General features: G+C 40.3%; 1 protein-coding gene across 3 annotated transcripts in view; it reads right to left on the bottom strand.

The window, feature by feature from the left end:
* foxp1b (forkhead box P1b) overlaps nucleotides 1-19,686 on the bottom strand; it is a 197,482-nt gene extending 177,796 nt beyond the window's left edge. For 2 of the 3 annotated variants that reach the window (XM_074648161.1, XM_074648331.1), the window contains exon 1: nucleotides 19,486-19,686. The gene's annotated coding sequence lies outside the window, so the exon portion shown is untranslated. The remainder of the gene's footprint in view (nucleotides 1-19,485) is intronic. The other variant, XM_074648844.1, reaches the window with a different exon arrangement.
* Nucleotides 19,687-20,695: the final 1,009 nt, after the last annotated feature.

Here is a 20,695-nt window from a genome sequence, read left to right as displayed (position 1 = left end):
AATGTAAAACAATAGCATCTCCCGTTTTGAAATCGGCAGGACGAGAGCTAGTTAACGTTAGCTGTTAGAAACCGTAAGCAGCACAGTCCTGCACGTAGCTAACAGCTACCGTTAACTAGCTCTCGTCCTGCCGATTTCAACACGGATTCGTTGTTCACAATGTAGTAGGGCTGACCCGAATGCTCCGAAGCTTTGACCGTTTCGAATCGAAATCACTTTTCGAATGCTGCGTTTTTTTGTTGTTATTTTTACATATAAGTATGTTATAATGATGTATAAATCCCAAAATAAGCCCATGAAATAAGTAATAATCCCACAAATCATATTCAACATGAATTATTATTAGATATTCTCAGACGGATATCGCTGTTTGTTGTGTGTAGAGGTGCGTGTGTGTACAGTAGAGCGACAGCGGCACTGCCCTGGGCACTGAAACGGTGGAGATGAAGTACATGTCAGCCTGCTGCACCACGCTACGCCGCACAACGAAGCAAAGCGAAGCTTCAAATATTACTCAACAAAGCTTCGAAGCCCAAAAAATGGTATTCGAGACAGCCCTACAATGTAGCATCAACAGGGAAAAAATTGGGGTGAGTGTACTAGTAGTGAGTGTACTGCATCCCAAACACATTTTCTATCGTCTCCGGGACAACGAGACACCGTTAGTCTCGAGCCCTGGCGGTACCTACGGTACTGTAGAAAAACGAGTACCGTCACGTTTTCAGAATTTTGGCATCAACTTGGTACCAAAGTATCGACACCCCTATTCAAATGATCAAAAATAGACGAATCCGAGCATGGAAAATAAGGGGCACAATAAGTCATACACAAACAAGAGATGATATTTGAAAAGACTGCGAGCTGGCATCCATAAAGTCGGTGAGATGGATCTAGGATGTAGCCGGAGTCAAGCCAGTGATCAGGTATTGCAGAGACTGCACTGGGGGGACGTTGGTGCTGTATCGGATCAATGGCTTGACCCATTAAGTCACACCACCCCCAGTACCTCATCTAATAAGAGCCGGTCTTTGGGAACACCCATGGCTGACCCATGCTGCTGGGGACAATTACAAGAGAGTGGTCTTTCAGGGCCGACGCCCACTTGACCCGGTAGCGTAAAGACGCGGAGGAGATCCACATGATTTAAACTCCTCCCCAAGACGAGCTGACAAGGTTAGAGGGTCAACGCAGACATTAACAGGTCAGTGTGTGGCCCACTTGGGAACAATTACTCCCAGTCACAGCTAAGTGGACACTTGATTGAACACGACGGAGGCAGGACACACTTCCCACAGATAACAATCCCCAGAGCCATTTAGGATAAAAAGCCCTTGTGATACAGCCTTTATGGGCAAAATTCATCTTCCTTTTCCCTTTTAAAAGAATGTGAGAGTGTGATAGAGAGCCATTCTCTCAAAGAGATGAGTCTCTCAAAGCATTACCATTTTCTAGCAATACTAATAGCTGCTTCTGACACAGAAACAATTACAAGGTGACTGGGAGAAGAAGCTAAACAATGGGACGGGCTGTTGAGATTTCATTTTTCATTTGTGGAAAAAAACATATCTCACGAGAGAAATTGCCATGTCTCGCAACAAACTGACTGAACACTCATATTTTAAAGGCTCAAAACAACAGCAAGAACTTAACACGGTGACATAAACATACCATTCCACGATAAATCTCTCATCTCTAATTAACTGTGTGGGTGCTGCAGTTTTCTTTATGCTGTTCGACCTTTAACCTACTGACAGTTTGACCCCTCTCCCACCACAATGACTAAAAACTTTGCCTCGAACATCTGGCGTCTTATGCGTGGACAGCAACGAGCACCCTGCCCGGTTCATGTCACAACTCAACAACAAAATAGTTTGTGTTTCATCATAATGCGTGGGTTTAACATGTACTGTGGAAGATAAAAACTAAACAGATGTTTTGGGGGTAGCTACTGCAGATAAAACAGAAAACTTAGTAATGGGTATCTCTGTGTAAAAATGGTCTCTTCGTACACAAATAGGGCTTATCGATTCGCCAACACATTTCCCCGGCATTTGCATAAGCTGTGTGTTGTTTGTGGTGTTGTTTCTTTTTTTTTTTCCCAGGGGGCTTTGTTTATTTATTTCTCTGCGTTAGCAAATCAGTTTCACATTGTCCCTCGATCTGCAGCGGTGGCTGGTGCTGCAGCTGTTAGTTGTTAGTGGCTGGAGATGACACAGTTCACCACTTCTACAGGAGACAGCCAGCCCAGAGACCAGCACAGCTGCAGGGGAGAAGGAGGAGGAGGAGGAGGACGAAGAAAAGAGAAGAGACTTTGCCTTCTTTAAGATAGGAAGGTAAAGAAATGTTGACAGACTTATATTCCTCCAGAGGCAAAGCTCATCACTCGCCTCCCTCGCTCTTTTCTGAGGAATCAAGAAGCCTGACATTAGCAGAGAAAAAAGAAAAACCGAACTCCTGCAGAGAATCTCTCTCCCCTATCTCTCCATCCCGCCCTCCTCATTAACGGCGCTCTTTTCCAATTCATCGAGGACCCCTGAGATACAACCTTCCCAAAGAATCCAGCAAAAGTGACACAACATTAACCCATTTGCGCATGCTAGAGTGCAAAAGCAACAGGCTCGCCGGCTGACCCATCGGTTGTTGTGGCAGTCAGCTTTATTCCCCGGGACCGTTTTGTAACCAAGTGGGCATCATGTGAATACCATCTGGGTACCACTTATTTAAAGCTGGCAGAAGTCCTGTGGCAGCCAGCCTGGCAATGAGGAGAAGGGAATAAATTGCATCATTTACTTAACATGCATTTACCGTTGTGCCCGTTAAAAGCCCATGACTAAATAATTTGTTTTTTTCGGGTGCCAGTTTCTGCTGTCGGCCAAATTGCGTTGTAGTGTGCAACAAACAGAGCAACCGTCAGAGGGCCGATAAAGGAGATACCGAGATGTTAACCACATGAAATCGCATTTACCACCAAGTATATTAACGGCCCCTCGATCCATTTACACCAAAGAAATCTCCCAGTGCGTTATGCACTGCACAAAACCCATAAACAGACAATAAACACATTGTAATTATAATGCCAACTCTTTAATTACGTGTGTCATTTGGGGATGGTCGAGCTCGCTAATTGTCAGAGTGATGTGGAAGCATTGGGGGAGGCGAGAAGGAGATCAAGCCTCGGGCCCAATGAGAACCATATTCCCCGCTCTCCAAGCGTGTTAGAAGGCAGAAAATTCAATTGGCACGGTTCCAAAGAAGAACAGTCCAAACAGCCTTAATCAGCAGGGACAAACTCCATGCAAATCATTTACATTAGCACAAGTGGAGGGAAATATCTAAGGTTTCACTCCCGGAACATGAAAGCTAAGAACATCTTTGCCTCCTGTAAAGCTACGACTCTTATTCAGCTGGAGTTCGAGTGGAATACATATCTCACTTGATTTTGTCATTATTATTCAATGGCAATTCTCTTTTATTTTCTGTAGCGGAAACCCAATTAAATTACAGGACAGAAACAATGCAGATGACATGCTTTAATCCTATTATGTTGTCAGTAAACAATAGATGTATTGCTGAATGTTTAACAAACAAAATGCCCCCATAGTTGGTTGTCTACAGACAGTTGACCCAGCATCACTGTTTGGTATGGATATTGTGTATTTTCACCCTGTTGACTCCAATAACACCATTTTGGCTTGTATTTATAAGCAGATGAACTATGTGATATTCTTGTTATGTTGCATTATGTTGTTTAATGAATTACCTCTGTGAATACTTACAAAAATGCACACAAAAGTAGTAAAAAAAAGTTTCTCCACAATATAGCTAACAACCTTCTTTGATGACGCCTCCTCATTATATACTAAAAAGATAGCTTTTCAGTGGAGTACTCTTTTATAAATACTGAAATGTTATTTTTATAGTTCTATCAACCAGCCCTACCATGGGAATATTAGTAAGCCATATTAAATTATTTAAAATTTACAGCAAATTATATGTAAATCCTATATAGGGATGTCACAAGAACCGACTTCGGTACCAAGTGGAGGCCAAAATTCTGAAAACGTGACTGCAGTACCAAAGGTACCACCAGGACTCGGGTCTAACAGTGCCCCGTCGATAAAAAAAAATAGGTTTTGGATGCAGTAAACTCACAATCGACGCATCCAGGGGACGCACCCTATTTTTTCCCTGATAATGCTACACTGTGAACTACAAATCTGTGTTGAAATTGGCAGGAGAAGAGCTAGTTAACGTTAGCGGTTTGCAGCCGGTGAGCAGCGCAGTCCTGCAGAGCTAACAGATAATGTTAACAGGAGGTGACATTGATTTACAGTATGATGCATTCAGGCTCTATTCAGTAAAGATTAGTATTAGGCAAAGATATATTATAATGCTATTATGATGTGTTCAAATGTAATCTTGTAAAATTTATATTTTGGTGAGAAATCTGAAAAAGTAGTTGTTTGAAGGAGATGGTTGACAGCAATATATAATAGATAATAGAGAGGGAATTATGACCTGTTTAACTTCATAACAACAACCAGTATGCAAATGGCAATAAATGAGCAGATGTTGAAATACATGAGAATTATTGTTTTCCTTTTGTTTTTTACCGTGGTATCGAATCGAATCGAGAATGGAGGAATTGCATTGGTATGGATTATTAGATATCCATATATAGATATCCATTTTTATCTCAAGTTTGATTCATGCATAGCACATTTTGCCATCAATAAAAAAAGGAAAGGCATTCTATAAGAACCGACTCTGTCCTTACAAAGCACCTGAACACATGAAAAAACAAGATGCACAATGTTTTATCTATTTATTACCTTTAGCGATGCCAAGTTATTTTAAACATGAATAGAGCTACTTCCTATGTTCAACAGACTAAATGAGTTCAAGGGGTTTGCTTGCAGTGCAAACTAACTGCAATAGGACACAGCGTCATCAACATATATCCTGCACAATTATCCACTATGATTTAAAGTGATAACCTCCGTACATATTAACTTTTACACAGGTAGCTGTAGTTAGCAACAGTATAGAACTTGTTGTTCCACGTCTGGTCACATGAACTGAACAATCGTTGCTTATTTATGGATCAGAGTCCAAACAAGACGCGAGTGGCCTCGAACGGCCTCCAATATTAGCATATACAGTATATAGCAGGGAATGTGGCGGGGCAAAGATCACAGGGTGAATTATTGAAACCACCATAAGTACAGTGCACCCAGAAAACACTTTGTGAGATGACATCCCTTCAGATGAATCATCAGCCGAGCAATGAGAAATGTCAGGCAATGAGAAACTGTCTCCGCCATTGTTTACATATTGACTGGCACTATGTGGTCGGCCCCGATGAGAACAACACGCAGCCTCCAACGGCATGATCTCACTTGGTGGAAAAAAGAGCTGTCACTGTGAATCTGGTAGGAGGGTGTGGCTGTTGCAATCAATGAAGGTGGAGAGACTTAAACAGAGACAAAACAAATCTATTATTGCTTCCCCTGCATGAAATCATGCATTAGCTAAGCCGGGCTCTGAAACACTCGATCCTGCACCAGTTACTCTACAATTTACTGCTCAAATTGTTCTCACCTCTGCTGTTCCCATTCCTCTGTCTATGGGAGGTTCAACTGAACACTTCACTGTGGCCTGCAAGGTCTTTTAAACAGGACCGCTATTGATAGAAGAGATCAGAGTGACTGAGTGAAAGAGAAAGAGTGCATGAAGGATACAGGATTTTCATCTGCTATCCATCTCATACTCTAATGTAGCCATTATGCTCTAAAAGGAGACTGCTCATCTATTCATTTTATGGGGAATTTGCAGAAAAAAAGATGACACTGCAAGAGGGTTGGTCGGAGTGATAAAAATTCTTTGAATTAGCCCCTTCAATCACCGCATACAATTGTGTATGAAGTACACAGAAATGCACTCAAAATCCCGGCCCAAATCCTCTCTGTAGTAGGATATGAAAAGATTGATTTACTCATTTCTAACGGTGAGTTGTTCTCGGCGCGAGGAATTGATTGGTCAACACATTAAAAGCTTGTACATCATTGCACTCCATATACACGACATGAAAAGGCTTTTAGAAAAATATCCAATAACTCAGAACAGCTGATTGCTTAAACCACAGCGTATTATTCACAGCATTTACAACAGGTGCAGTAAATCTCCCAACAAAAAGGCCGTAAACAGTAAATAGTCAATGGTTAACAGTGGCGAGCTGGGAGGAAAGCAACGCTGGGACACGTGTGCATGATGCGGGAGGAACGTTGATGTCACCTGTCGGTGTCCCTCACTGAAAACTGAAATATTAGGGCTGTCAATCGATTCAAATATTTAATTAAAGAGTTTGTCCATAGTTAATCGCAGTTAATCACAAATTAATTGCACATTTTTCATCTGTTCAAAATGTACCTTAAATAGAGCTTTGTCAAGTATTTAATACTCTTATCAACATGGGAGTGGATAAATACCCTTGCTTTATGCAAAAGTACGTATATATTTATTACTGGATATCAATTATCAATGACAAATATTATCCAGAAACCCTCACAGATACTGCATTTAGCATGAAAAATATACTCAAATCATAACATGGCAAACTGCAGCCCAACAGGCAACAACAGCTGTCAGTGTGCCCAAAAAACGAGACGAATGTGATTATCATAAAGTGGGCATGTCTGTAAAGGGGAGACTCGTGGGTACCCATAGAACCCATTTATATTCACATATCTTGATGTCAGTGGTCCAGGGACCCTTTGAAAATGGCCATGCCAGTTTTTCCTCGCCAAAAGTATCGTAAGTTTGGAGCGTTATTTAGCCTCATTCACAATAAGTTAGTATGACATGGTTGGTACCGATGGATTTCTTAGGTTTTTCTAGTTTCATATGACACCAGTAGCTTCACTCTAGCTTTAAAACTAAGCTAAACTAACCTGCTGCAACGTAAAAATTGCAAGTTACGTTAATGCGTTAAAGAAATTAGTGGCGTTAAAACGAACACCCTAAATATAATATAAATATAATAATATATAATTCACAAAACGAGTACTTTTACTTTTGATCCTTCAAGTACATTTTGATTATAATACTTCTGTACTTTTACTTAAGTACGATTTAAAATGAATGACTTGTAATGGAGTACTTATACTTCTTCTACTACGGAGTGTAACATGCACGTGTCTGACCGATACATAAGCTACTGCTGTCACAGGTTAATCTCTGGTTTTCACATCACTGCTAACCTACAGAAATAGATTTTTTCTCATGTTTTTTACTATAGTTCCTGGAACCAAACAAATACCAAATAAAGTTTCAGTTCCAGTTCAGATTCTCTCTCTCGCTCACCCACTCTTTCTCTTGTTATCTCTCTGTCTTTACCTTGGTCTTTTTTTAGACTAGTCAGGTAGTCACTTGGATAAATGTTTTGCAAGCCACAGTCAACATGAAACAAAATTTCCATCCCATATATAAACCACTTATTCATAAGAAAGCCGAACAGTGTCAGCGTCATTCAGCCCCTTGACAAGCTAAGTCAGCATTAACCCATTCAGATCTCCTGCAAATGCTGGTTTTATGACAGAGATATTCAAGAGATTAAGCGTTTGTGCTGTTGTACAAAAGCTCACTGAACTCCAAAAAAAGTCCTGTACAACTGAACCATCATTCTTTCTGCTGTTGTCTGTTCCCCACCGCTGGGAACACTCAATTTGTTTTTCACAGATCACGTTTTTACACGAGAGCTGTGCGCCTGTTGTTACCGCCTGCTGTTATGTCACCTGACTACCGGTGTGCGTGTGCATGCTTACTGTACAGAGGTAAAGCACATCGGTCTCAGGAAACAGGGGAATACTACCAGCACCAAGCTATTACAGTACACAAAATGCTCCTACAGCGTCTCCTATCATCATTCAAACTGCATTTAAGATGAATTGACAACATGATTTTGATTTGAGAACTCGTGCAGCTATGATGGATTCATAAAAATCAATTTAATTTCACTCAAGTTTTGAGTTGGTAGTTTTTTCCCCCTATAAAATATATGGTTGAGTAATGAGTATGGTCTACACTCATACAGCTAATGTCTGGGACTGATGTACTATTGAGAGTGAGTCTTGTATTATACAGAGAGAAATGAGCCCTGTGTATATCATAGACTGTATATAAAGATGGACGACATGACGGCTCCCCAAAATGAAGCCAAAACATCTTGATCGCCCCCTGGTGGCTGGTTGCAGTATACGTCATAAAGCCCCGCCCCCTCCATGTTAGCGGAAGGGACATGGGTCAAACTAAAAAAGTAAGTACAAATAATGTTTTTTTTGTCATTTCAGGTGGTTCTCATCAAACTGACGTATGTTCTAGGTCTGCACGATTTAAAAAAAAAAAAATGATATTGCAACTGCGATGTGATTGATTTGCGAAATTAGAGGGAATGATAATTTTAACATCATTATTCTCATTTCTATTGATAAACATATGAAAATGATTATGGTGTGAGATGTTTCCTTAGGTCTGTGGAACATGTGTAGGCCAGGACATCTCTGCAGCACCACAATATTGAATTTAAAATCGTATTTTGACACACATTTTAACTTTAACAAATATTGCGATTTTAACAAATACTGCGATTTGAAAATTGCAGTAGGTCATATTTTGATAAAATTTCGATTAATTGTGCTGCAGTTTGGTTTTAATTAGTTATTTAATGCTATGAAAAGAGGGTGAGATGATTGACAGCTGCTCTGAGTGAAGTAGTCGTGGAGCTGGAAGCTTGGGAATTGTACGTAGAGAACGTCAAGAGGAGATATAACTTTATCTTTAACTTTCCCTTAACCGTGATTGTCTGATTCAAACGAAGACTGTTTATAAAGATCTTTATATACAGTCTATGGTTCATACAGTTAATGACAATGTCGCTAGCTAGCTTAGCAACATTTCCACTGGTTAGCCAGCGGGAGTCGGACCATTGTGTGTGGTAATATCAGACACGCAGATGTCTAGAGATATTATGGTTAGTTGTTGTGTCTATCTAGCCAAACAGTTACCGTGATGCTAACGTAGCAGCTAGGTGGCTCACGCTAACAAGCTGTGGCCTTGCTCGGCTCGTGATTGGCTTGTGGGTGTGTGTGGGCGGGACCTCGATACCGCAGCTCTATCCCGCGATCATTACTGCGCAGACTCTGACTTCAAATGATGATGTCAAAAATGCATGATGGCGGTGTCCTTATCCAGAATATTTTGGCTTCATTTTTGCACAGTGGGAGGAAGTGGAGACGCGTCGTCCATCTATATATACAGCCCACGGTGTATATGATCAGGTTAACGAACAAGGGTTTCCCTCAGCTGTAAATCACCCAAATACATTATATAGACTGTTGTTGCACTCGTGAGGATCGACAACTGGATTTAGCTGACTGTACGAACGCAGCCTATGCAGCCGCTTCCCGCCTCTGTATTCATTTGCACGGAGACCCTGACGGTAACTTTGCGGTAGACCATTCCAAACTTGCCGGTCGCTGCACGTCACACGGCGGACCGCTGTTCTTGCTGTTGTGTGGTTCTGGCGAGACCTTTGCAGGATCAGCGGCAGACACTGCTGCTGTCGCCATCATCTGAAAAAGGGACTTTACACACATCCGCAGCCTCTGATGCTGAGCGGCTCTGTTAAAAGCCACAGATGTAACCTTGACATGGATGTTTGTGTGGATCTCATCTTTACACTTGCTTGATAAACCAGAGCCTCAAACACTCTTCATATAAATCCAAGTATCGGCCAAATATTACCTCAAACATTTTTAAGTTGGTGCTTTCTAACATGACTCAACTAGTGTGCGCTCATAGCAGACAAGTGGGCTAGAAAAGAGAATCCCTAGCCATAGTCATTCCTAGCCAGGGGTGTGTTCAGCCAATTGGCTGTAATAAACAAAAATGTTGTTTTGGAAACTGGGTTGGGACTTGAATTCATTATGACCTGGCCTTTCACTGAAATCTTAATATTGAAATTGCTTCTGATAAAACCACAGCTGGCGACAACTTTTCCCCTCTTTTCCTCTGGCAAAGACACTTTTGAGCAAAGTCAAAAAATGATGCCATGACCTGAGTGAAGACTCTACTGAAAGTACCAAATGTGATCTACTATGGCCGGAGTTATAAATGAGGAATAGCAAGGACCGCTATTATCTCACAATGTCCAAAATCTAAAGCTGAGGTATATGGTCAACCAAGGGGCGTACAATATGGACAAAATGAATAATGTGATGATCACTATAACATTATGGCTGTGGAAGAGTTTTATTAACATTCTGTAATTGAAAAATATTTTTGTGAAGTCACTTCACACGGACACATTACTTATTTGTTTGAAAATGAATAACGCCACTAATTTCAAAGGGGTCCCTTGACCTCTGACCTCAAGATATGTGAATGAAAATGGGTTCTATGGTTACCCACGAGTCTCCCCTTTACAGACATGTCCACTTTATGATAATCACATGCAGTTTGGGGCAAGTCATAGTCAAGTCAGCACACTGACACACTGACAGCTGTTGGGCTGCAGTTTGTCATGTTATGATTTGAGCATATTGTTTATGCTAAATGCAGTACCTGTGATGGTTTCTGGATAATATTTGTCATTGTTTTGTGTTGTTAATTGATTTCCAATAATAAATATATACATACATTTGCATAAAGCAGCATATTTGCCCACTTTCATGTAAATAAGAGTATTAAATACTTGACAATCTCCCTTTAAGGTACATTTTGAACAGAAAAAAAATTTGTGATTAATTTGCGATTAAATGTTTTAATCGATTTACAGCCCTAAAAATTAGAATTTTGGCATTTAGTATAATCGTATGGAAAGATATAAATGATATCACTGCTAAACAAAGTTGGAGTAATCATCAAAAGTGCTCCTTTAATCACCAAAACAACCATGACAAAGTGTTTATCTGGTCAGCACATGCAGCTAATGGTTAGCCACGCTACCTGCTCCAACACATAATTCCATCCCGGGCTAATCTATCGACCGAGATGATAAACAAAAAAATAACTCCTGTGAAAATAACCATCTCCGACTGAGTGGTTTGGGAATGGAGCCCCACCCTGTTTACAACACTGAGAACAAAAACAAACTCCCTCCAAGGAGCCCGGGCAAATGCAAGTCACACACACACACACACACTCCATCCAACACAGGCAAACAACAACAATGTCTGAAGATCTACTGGGAGAGCGGGGCTATCAAACAACAGCAGGCTGCGCGCAAACAAGGTGTGCATCTCTGTATGTTTGAGGGAATTGGAGAGCGAGAGAAAAGTGTCTGAGAGAGACAGAGAGAGAGAGAGAAAGCGAGAGTTGGTGTGAAAGTGGAATTGAGTAGCAAACAAAGTCAAACACCACCCCCACCGCCGCCCCGGTCTCAGGTCAACTGAATCATCAGGAGTCAGGGAAGATACCGTCACCACCTTCCATGAATAGCTCACAAAAACCACATCAGTATGACTTCACTGTGGCAGACCCAGTAGCTTGAGAACACTCTCCCTCAATATCCAGGGGACTCTGAATGAAGAGGTAATGAATCTCAGTTAACAAGGCCATTATCAGTGAAGGAACTACATCATCCAGGAGGGACTCCAAATCCACGAGGCCCTTACATACGCTGGCCTTTTATAGTTGCTATTAACTGCTCAGGTACACAACTGTGCCACGAAAAAGCAGCACAAAGATAAAAGCTTTTGATTTCACGGTGTGCATCATCACAGTAAACAATGAGGCTCTATAAGGGACACGGGCCCAATTAGCCATCGCTGCTCTCCGCTGTCAACTATTTAAACAGTCTGCTAGGATGATAATAGTAACCTGCATACTTTCATCTGTGCTCCAGACTCATCAGCATCAGCGGTAGCACCTCTGCTGAAGCGCCTGTGCACTGCATCTTGGGTAATTACTGCTTCCCAATTACCACCCAGCTGGTAAATATATATCAAATAAACAAGCAACAACCCGTCAATTAGGAGCACCCTTTCATAATGGGGGGTCCAAAATGATGTTTTATGTACAGACGGAAGAGAGCGGTGTGAACACGGAGCACTTCAAAGTGAACTCGTATCTGCGGTTAAGAGTACATCGGTTTGTAAAATAATGAAATCACATGTTTTTCAGGCAATTAACATTAAAAGGTGTTTTAATTGCCAAGAGGGCAAAATACACAACATGGGAACAGTGTTGTTCCACAAAGAAAAGGACTTCAAAATTAAACTTTTTCTTCATAGACGAGTGCAGAGGGACAGTAACATTGTTGAATTCAAAAGGCAAAGAGAACAGCTGCAGTAACAGTCATTGTTTTGATAAGTTTGGATTAAATTACTGATGCTAATTTAGGATTTTTTTCCTTCTTTCTCATTAACCGATTATTAACCGACAAGATTAGTGCATTGCATGCAGCGGTGCATCAGCTGCAGTGTATGTGCAAAACAGACAACCGAGTCCCCAGTTCACCCGTCCGGGACCGTTAGCATCCATGATGCTGCGTGTATTGTGGTGGACACATGCAGACAATTTCCCAGTAAGTCTCCACCACCTCTCAATCACTTAGTTTAGCTGCAGGTTTGTCAACTGTGCGTCTGCCTGGCGTAACGTTAGCGAGTGTCCGACAGACCGTGTGTGTGTGTGTGTGTGTGTGTGGCGGCAGTGAGTGCGGGGTTGTCGGTGGCGTTACAGCTGTGAACGTAGCAGTGCAGTGTGTGTACAGTTTATTTGTCGGTGAATAAATGCTACAACTCCTCAGATCAAGACCCGGGCCGACTTCCTGTATCTTGCAACACCGGCTCAGACTCTCTTAAGGTGGGCTGTTAAGGTGGACCAGCTTTTCTCCTTAAAGTGACGAGCCTCTCCTCTGAGTTTTGCTCAGCATTTTATTACATTTTCAATATTTCTTTTAACCGTTTAACCAAGAGCACTTCTCGGTTAAAATTCGTAAAGTCGGTTAACGGGTAATTAATAACATCCCTATAAACTATTAACTTCTTAACAATTCGACGGCCCGCCGGAGGGAATGGCCGCTATTCCATCTTTCAGAGGTTGTAGCGAGCTCAGTTTTAAAGCTAAAGTGGAGATACTGGTGTCATATGAAACTAGAAAACTTAACAAATCGATTGTTGATGGGAAGAACGTTAAATAACACTCCAAAGTCACACACATTTTTGGCAAGGAAAAAACTGGTATGGTCATTTTCAAAGGGGGTCCTTTGACCTCCGACCTCAAGATATGTGAATGAAAACTCTGAGAAGAACAGAGTGAAAACTGTATCTTATTAGAAAAAACATGTATTATCTAATACGGGAACAGCGCTGTTCCACAAAGAAAAAAGGACTTGAAAATGAAACTTGGCCTTTTTCTTCACAGACGAGTGCAGAGGGACAGCAACATTGTTGAATTCAAAAGGCAAAGAGAACAGCTGCAGTAACAGTCTGTCAACAAAAATTTGCATTGCTGCTCTCTCCTCATCTCCATTACTCTCTCCTGTCTCTCCTCGAGCCCACGGAGCTGCCGGCTTAGATCTGAGTACTCTGATGGCTTATCACATAGCGAGCAGCAGGCTAAGCCGGAGTGATGCACCCAAAAGACATGATCAAAGCGCACCAACTTTCCACCCGGCAATGATGATGGAAGAGCAGGCCCTGCCATGTTATGTTTCTTATTAGGCTGGGACTGCCAACTGAAAACACAGCCAAGAAGTCAAGGATGAGGCCCTTAAAGATGTGCTCCTGTAACCTTATTCTACTTTACGCTGCCTACTGGAGTTAACAGGGTTTAAGTGACATTTTCATAGTAGTCAATTTCAGTTTTGCTACCCTCATTCACATGGCATAATGATGATTTAACCTAATAGCCAGATTATGAAAGCTTTTATTTTGCAGCTCATCCAGTTTTTGGACAGTTTTGTGCAAAGTGAAGACTTTTTATATTACAGGAACCTGTGAGATAACATGAGCAGCCACCACAACTGAACCACTAGAACCTAACACGTCACAAACAGACAAAGAAAAAACATGTATCACAGATCTAACCGCATGTGTTTCACTGAAAAGTGGTTTCTACTGGCGACGGCAGCACAAAAAAATATCAATCCGCGCAACTTGTCATCAAAATATAAAAAAATTAAAAAAAGAGTTTAACCTTTAGAAATCTTCTTAAACTCTCACGTCACATTGTCTATTTCAGGTCAATATTAGGGGTGTAAATCACAAGTTTCATCACAATATGATATTAAATCAATTCTTTGGCCAACGATACGATATTTGCTGATATCACAAGGTCTGCCACAATACGGTTTTGATTAATTCCGGTGCCTGCGATCAATATGAGATGATATACGTACGTCTATTTAACACAATCACTCACATTTACATAATGTCACTAGGGATAGACTGAGACTGATACCAGATTGGATATCGGGCCGATACTGACTCAAATAGCTGGATCAGATATCGGTGACCATGGGGTCGATCTATTAAATTCAATTTTATGTTAATATACTATATACATTTTATACTAGAATTTTTAATTATTGTTACTGCATTAAACCGGGTTACACCTGATTTGTAATTTTTTTGCCAAGTTGTTGGTGTATGATTTATTATTTTAATAATAAATAACAATTCACTAAATGTATGTTATATTATCAATGTATTTTTTGTTACATTTTGTTTTACAAAGTTAGGAAAGCAATGTTCAAGTCAAGCCTGACACATAAAAGAATGATCTCAGTCACTTCCACACAGTGAGGCATACAGCTTATTAATTTAACATTGGTATCGGATCGGTACTCGGTATCGCTATCAGTGTCAAGACTGAAAAAGTCAGATTGATGCATCCCTAAAACTCAAAAACGGCAGCTAAAATATGATTTGACAATTTTATTACTGGGCTCTGTAAGAAGTTAGTGCGCTTGGACAAAAACACAGACGTGCCGTGGGAATTTCAAAATAAAGGTGCATCTTAAAGATGATATGTACCGATGTCTTCACTTTGCACTGATGATATTGATCATTGAATCTATATACAGTATATCGATCCAGATCTATGTATTGTTACAGTCCCTAGTAAATATCACATCCAACATCAGTGAGGCCAACATGCATGCCACCATATGAGTTCAGGAATAGCCTAATTCCAACGTTATCTGCTCCAGGAACTCAACAGTCACGTTATTTTTCTCTTCTTCTGACTTTTGAAAATCCAGTAGAAGTTCAAACAGAGAGAGGAAATCATTTACAGTTTGTCACCTCGGCATGAAACAACACATACTCCCTCTCAGTGTAAACGCTCATCAACGCATATTTGCTAGAAAAATTCCCTAAAAAAATGAAATGATGTCATCCATCAGGCCACCGAAGCCACATCATAAACAGACTGACATACAGACTGGACAGCTGATAGAAACAGGTGCTGAGGTTTCGCCTGGCAGCTGAGCACAGCTTGTAGCATATGGTCGAGCCCCCTCATGTCTGGATGGAAATGTTTGTAGCTTACCTGCATCGTTCCCAAAACAGACAAGTGCTGCTGTGCTTCTAAAGAAACTCTGATTTTAAGTTATTACATGCTAAGAGGCTCTTGCACTCACTCAAAATGAGAACAGGGGATTGTGTGGGTAAGAAAAACAACCATTTTATAGCTCATAAAGTGTTTAAAGCAAGAAAAAACAAACTTAAACTCAGTCTACCAGCGACACAATTCATCTCATTAATGATCTAATAATTTTCTAAATTGTGTAAATAATGCATGAACAACTGTATCTGAATAATAAAGATGTAAATGCATACATGTTGAATAGGTTTCAGAGTTTCACTACCCTAATCAGGGTGTCAAATGTCAATGCAAACCACACCACAGTGCGAAGCCAACTCCCTTTCATTTTTCATTTATTTGTTCCAAGTCTTTCTTCATCTTGTTCAGCAACACGCTCGATCAGATCAGCTTTTTCCTGCAGCGTTCTCAAGTATCACGTGAGTATTTGCAAAAACACACATCACACATTTTACCTAGACTGAAATCCAATGCAAAATATGTTGATATTAGTCTGAGAATTTGGAAAACAGCCTACTTATTTATACAGTAATTGTTAAAAGCAATGATACAAGGAAAGGAACAGAATATAACTTATTGATATAACAGAGGCAAAATGTTCTGCAGCCCATCTATTCTAATACAAACTTAACTGCATGTACAACAAGCCAATTATCTATTAAAATAACAACTCTACTTTCATCTGAAACAAACACACCAACAACTACTGCAAAACAACAATTGTCAGACAACAAAATCTTCAATATTTTCCAACAATGGACACAATCTGTGCTGTATTCCTGAACACAACACCACCACCAGCAAATTCATTTTGTAACGCACCTTAACTGATTGTAGTTGCATGCACAAGGATGACATTTTTTGTCAGCATCCCTCCCTTTATTAAGGACAGATGACAGTAGAAGACAGTAATTAATGGCTGCATGAGTTAATGGCCGTCCTGAGCATTTTTGCAGTCTCCATAGAGACCGAGGAGCTGCACAGAGCACACCTGAAGCTGTCCACTCTCTGACCAATAGCCTTCCCTGGCATGGAGGACCGTCTGCCTGGGCACGCCACAGGGGCCGGGACACACTAACCTTTACCCTGGAAATATTGTTCTGCTTTCCTTTGTTATCACTTCCATTCACGTAATACAGCACTAATGAGCGCGCTGCACTCGTATTCATATTGCCGGTACTCCTACTGCCTTTGTGCTGCGTGAATCAAACATGCAAAAATCACATGACAAATACATTTACCAGAAAATTTCCCTTTTATTCATCTGTCACTTGTCTCCGCTTTGTGCAAAAAGTGTTTCAAGCAACTGGTTTCGAGGGCGTCTTGTATCTGAAATCAAATGAGGGGTGAAGCCGGCAAATAAATCTAAAAGAGACAATACGAACGCAAAACCTTATTCCCACACTGGACCGAAAATAACTCTCCTTATCATTCAGCTGCAAGCAAGGGTGCACAGTCAGTTTGCAGCCCCTCCGTACCCAGCACAGGGTATTTCAATGTGTGTTCACAAATACTGAGCCGTCAGATGAAAGAGAGGGCCGATCCACTCGGGGATGGGAGTCCTCACACTGAATGCATGAGTGACTGATTACTTTCTTACCAGTTGAACCTCAACTCTCTACAAAGAAGAGCCGCAGCCGCAGCCTGAAGAGGCCAAACTAGAAACAAGGGCTTTCCAAATAATACAAAATCACAGACTGGTGCGTTAAGGATCTTGCGTCACAACAATGCATACAGCTGCTCTTCCTCAAATTTCAAGCTTTTTTTTTTTTTTTTTACTTTCCCCCCTGCCAACTCAATTTATTCAGTTGTAGTATGGAGCAGAGAAAGTACAGCCACACTAGAAGCAGACGCGGGGGACGGAGGTTGTTCCCATCAGAAACAGCAGCACAAAACTGAATGTGTCAAACGGAAGGCCCCAGAAAAAGTTGCAAAGAAAGTTCATCCCCGTGTTTTAAAACCTGGGTCAGCATTTGCGAAGGTCCATTTCTGCATAAGTGAGCACACAAACCCCAGTGCCTGTTCAAATAGTCTGCAGCTCTCTCTCAGGCAGCTCATGACAACAGCCCAGCAGCAGCACTGTTTGATCTCCAATGTTTTCCTTAATCTGGGTTGTCAAGGTTCGCTTGTTGGAGGCTGTTTACTTTACTTCTCCTACAAAAAAAAGTGTTTTTTTCCCCTCAGACAATGACTAATCCAAAGACCAAGAAGGAGGGAGCACTGCCAGCAATACTTGTTAAAGCTGCAGTTTCCCTTTTGTAAAAAATTTCAGATGGTTTTAGTCCTGCTGTTGCCAGCTGCAGACTTACTGTAAAAAAATAATATTAGGGTATTGTTTCACTGTTATATGTATGCAGTTCACTCTCGATAGACATGCATAATCTGTACCTATTTTTACTATATTAAATACAAATTTTAGGTGAGAATTTTTTACAAATTAATAATAAAATCATGATTTAACTACATGATACATGTGTTTATACTGTAATACATAAATATATATTTAAAAAGCTGCACATTAAAAATTCATTATCACACTGTTAACCAATTTGTCTGCAATACACCTGTTATAAAATATTAATTTAAACAGAAAATATATCTAAAATATTTTTAATACAAGTTTATTTAATTTGATTTGCTTTGAATTTATTTCTAAATATTTTTGCTCAAGTACAGTGCAGTTAATTTACACTTACACACTATAAGCAATTCATTGTTAATTTAACAAAATTTAAACTATTTTTCACAAGTAATAAAATGTTCTGCAACGTCAGCCTGTTTCCATACAGTTAAGAAAATGTTCAACTTTAACTCACACTATAGTCTGACTCAATAAAACCACTTCAAACTTTTAAGCAATACAGTTAAATACAACTTTTAAAGTTGAGCTGTGACTTTAAGTTGTCACAGCTATAATTTTTAAATAATTCTTTAAATCCTTTGTGTTGATGAAAAGTTAAACTATGGTGTTGAATATCCGCTTTATTGTTGTGTGTAGGCTCGACCGAAAACACAACAACAGCCTTAAACAACGCATAAGCCAAATAAAAGTCTGTTAACTAAAAAGCTCTATTAATATTATAATAACTATAGTTTAAGGCTTGTTGTAATGCTTTTCCTCTCCGGTCTTTCGGAGAGAGTTTGCAGGACAGCTAACACGTGGGGGGGAAAGCTCCCTCTCTGGTCTGACTCCAAAAGAAATCACGGCACTCAAAACTTCCCTTTCACCGCGTTAACGAAACTTTCTTTACGGCTGTACGAGTAACAGGTTGTAATTAACTGTTTACGGCAACTATACGGTTATAAAGGTGCATTTCCACCCTGCGTGGGGGTGGTGGGGGTCTCAACTTAAACATAAGTTAGAAACTTTACCCCCCCAAAAAAAGTACTACAACTTAGCTACAAAAAACACCAAAACGTTACAGCAGCTACCCAACACATGCTAATAAACACAGGTGTTTTATTTAATTGTATCAAATTGTATCAAAATGTATCAAAATGAGAATGGAACTCCAAAAATGGAATGTGTGTGAGGCATTCGAACGCAGCATCAGCAGGTATCCAGACATTCTACACACACACACAGCAGGAGAATAAAGAGCTAATGTTAACATGATGAGAATAGTGAAACTTACCGCTTTACAGCACGCGAACAGGCGCACGCGGAGGGGTACCGATTCGCTAAGATATAACGAGCCCGTGCACGCGAGCTTGTGTACCGAGTAACGCGTGCGACAACAAATCGCACCCGTAAACAGCAACAATATTACATATTACTCCGCCTGCCTCGGTGGTGGTGGTGGTGGGTGGTGGAGGAGGAGGAGGTGGGGGGACTAACTAACTAACTTAACTGCAAGGAGAAAAAAGAGCTCATCTTACCGAGGAGGGCGTCGGGGAGAGGAAAAAAAAATGTGGAGTTTCACCCTCGCAGTGTGCCTCGCATGAGAAAAGAAGCTCCTCTCTTAATGTTAGATTTTAAACACGCCGAGAAAAGAAGAAGAAGAAGCAGGAGGAAAAAAAAAAAAGGAAGAATCGCGGATTTGGATGTTGTTGTTGTTGATGTTCCAAGTCCGTGACGTCATATCCACCTGCTGGGTAAACAACGTTCATTGCATCGCAGATCCCTTCACAGAAACATCACACAAGAAGAAGAAGAAGAAGTAGAATTCAGTAGTAGTAGTAGTAGTAGAGCTCCTTTCTGTGGGGAAATGTAATGATATGCATTAGTTTTTAGCTGAAAGTGTGACAGGAGAGAGAGGGGGCTGTCAGAAAAGCTAAAATGTCTAAGCTGACTAATTACAACCGAGGCTCAATGAACTTATTATTATTTCATAAAAAAATCTTCTTTTTTTAACTGTTCCTGCAGAAAATGACATAATCATCAAAGATGTTTAATCTCAACTGTGAGGAGTTTTAGCTATTTAAAGGAGGGGTGGTATTATGGTTTTAGATAAACAGCTTCTGTCAGTTTGCTGTGGGACAATTCTTCATAATATTTTGAAGGGGGGGACATCTAAAAGTTATTATGAATCTCTGCTTTGCATATTTTTTTTGTGGTTGCAAAGTTTTCTCTTCACTCCTAAACAGTCACAAAGAAGTGCAAAAAAAAAAGATTATGACAGTAATTAAAATCTCTGTCAGTTGCCCCTGAAGAGGAGAATTATCATGGGCCAGCTCAACAGTCCAGTTAACACTCATTGTAAAGCAACATTAATTTAACCTCAAGAGGAAGTATTTTAAGTCGTTTTTTGTCCTTGATCAAGGTCTGAGGAAGCTCCATGTCGCTATAAACGACAGTACATTTATCATGGTTGCATCTGGGAGCAATGCTGCTGTTGAACACTGTGAGGGACAAGTCTGTTTGTTAGTAGAGAGCGCCACCCTCTGACCAGGCACAGTCACTGGGAACATATAATATAAACATATAATATTTCCACACATAATCTGTGAGTTTATTCTATTGTTTTTATTATTAATTAATACATTTATTTATTTATTTATTATTATTATTGTATTTTTTCTGTATTATTATTTTTAAATAATTTTATTTTATTTTATTTTTTATTTTATTTATTTCAATTACTAATGC

The sequence above is a fragment of the Sebastes fasciatus genome, chromosome 1, assembly GCF_043250625.1.
Source record: "Sebastes fasciatus isolate fSebFas1 chromosome 1, fSebFas1.pri, whole genome shotgun sequence".
Lineage (NCBI taxonomy): Eukaryota > Metazoa > Chordata > Actinopteri > Perciformes > Sebastidae > Sebastes > Sebastes fasciatus.
The sequence above is the reverse complement of the archived record's forward strand: the minus strand, read 5'-3'. Positions and strand labels throughout refer to the sequence as shown.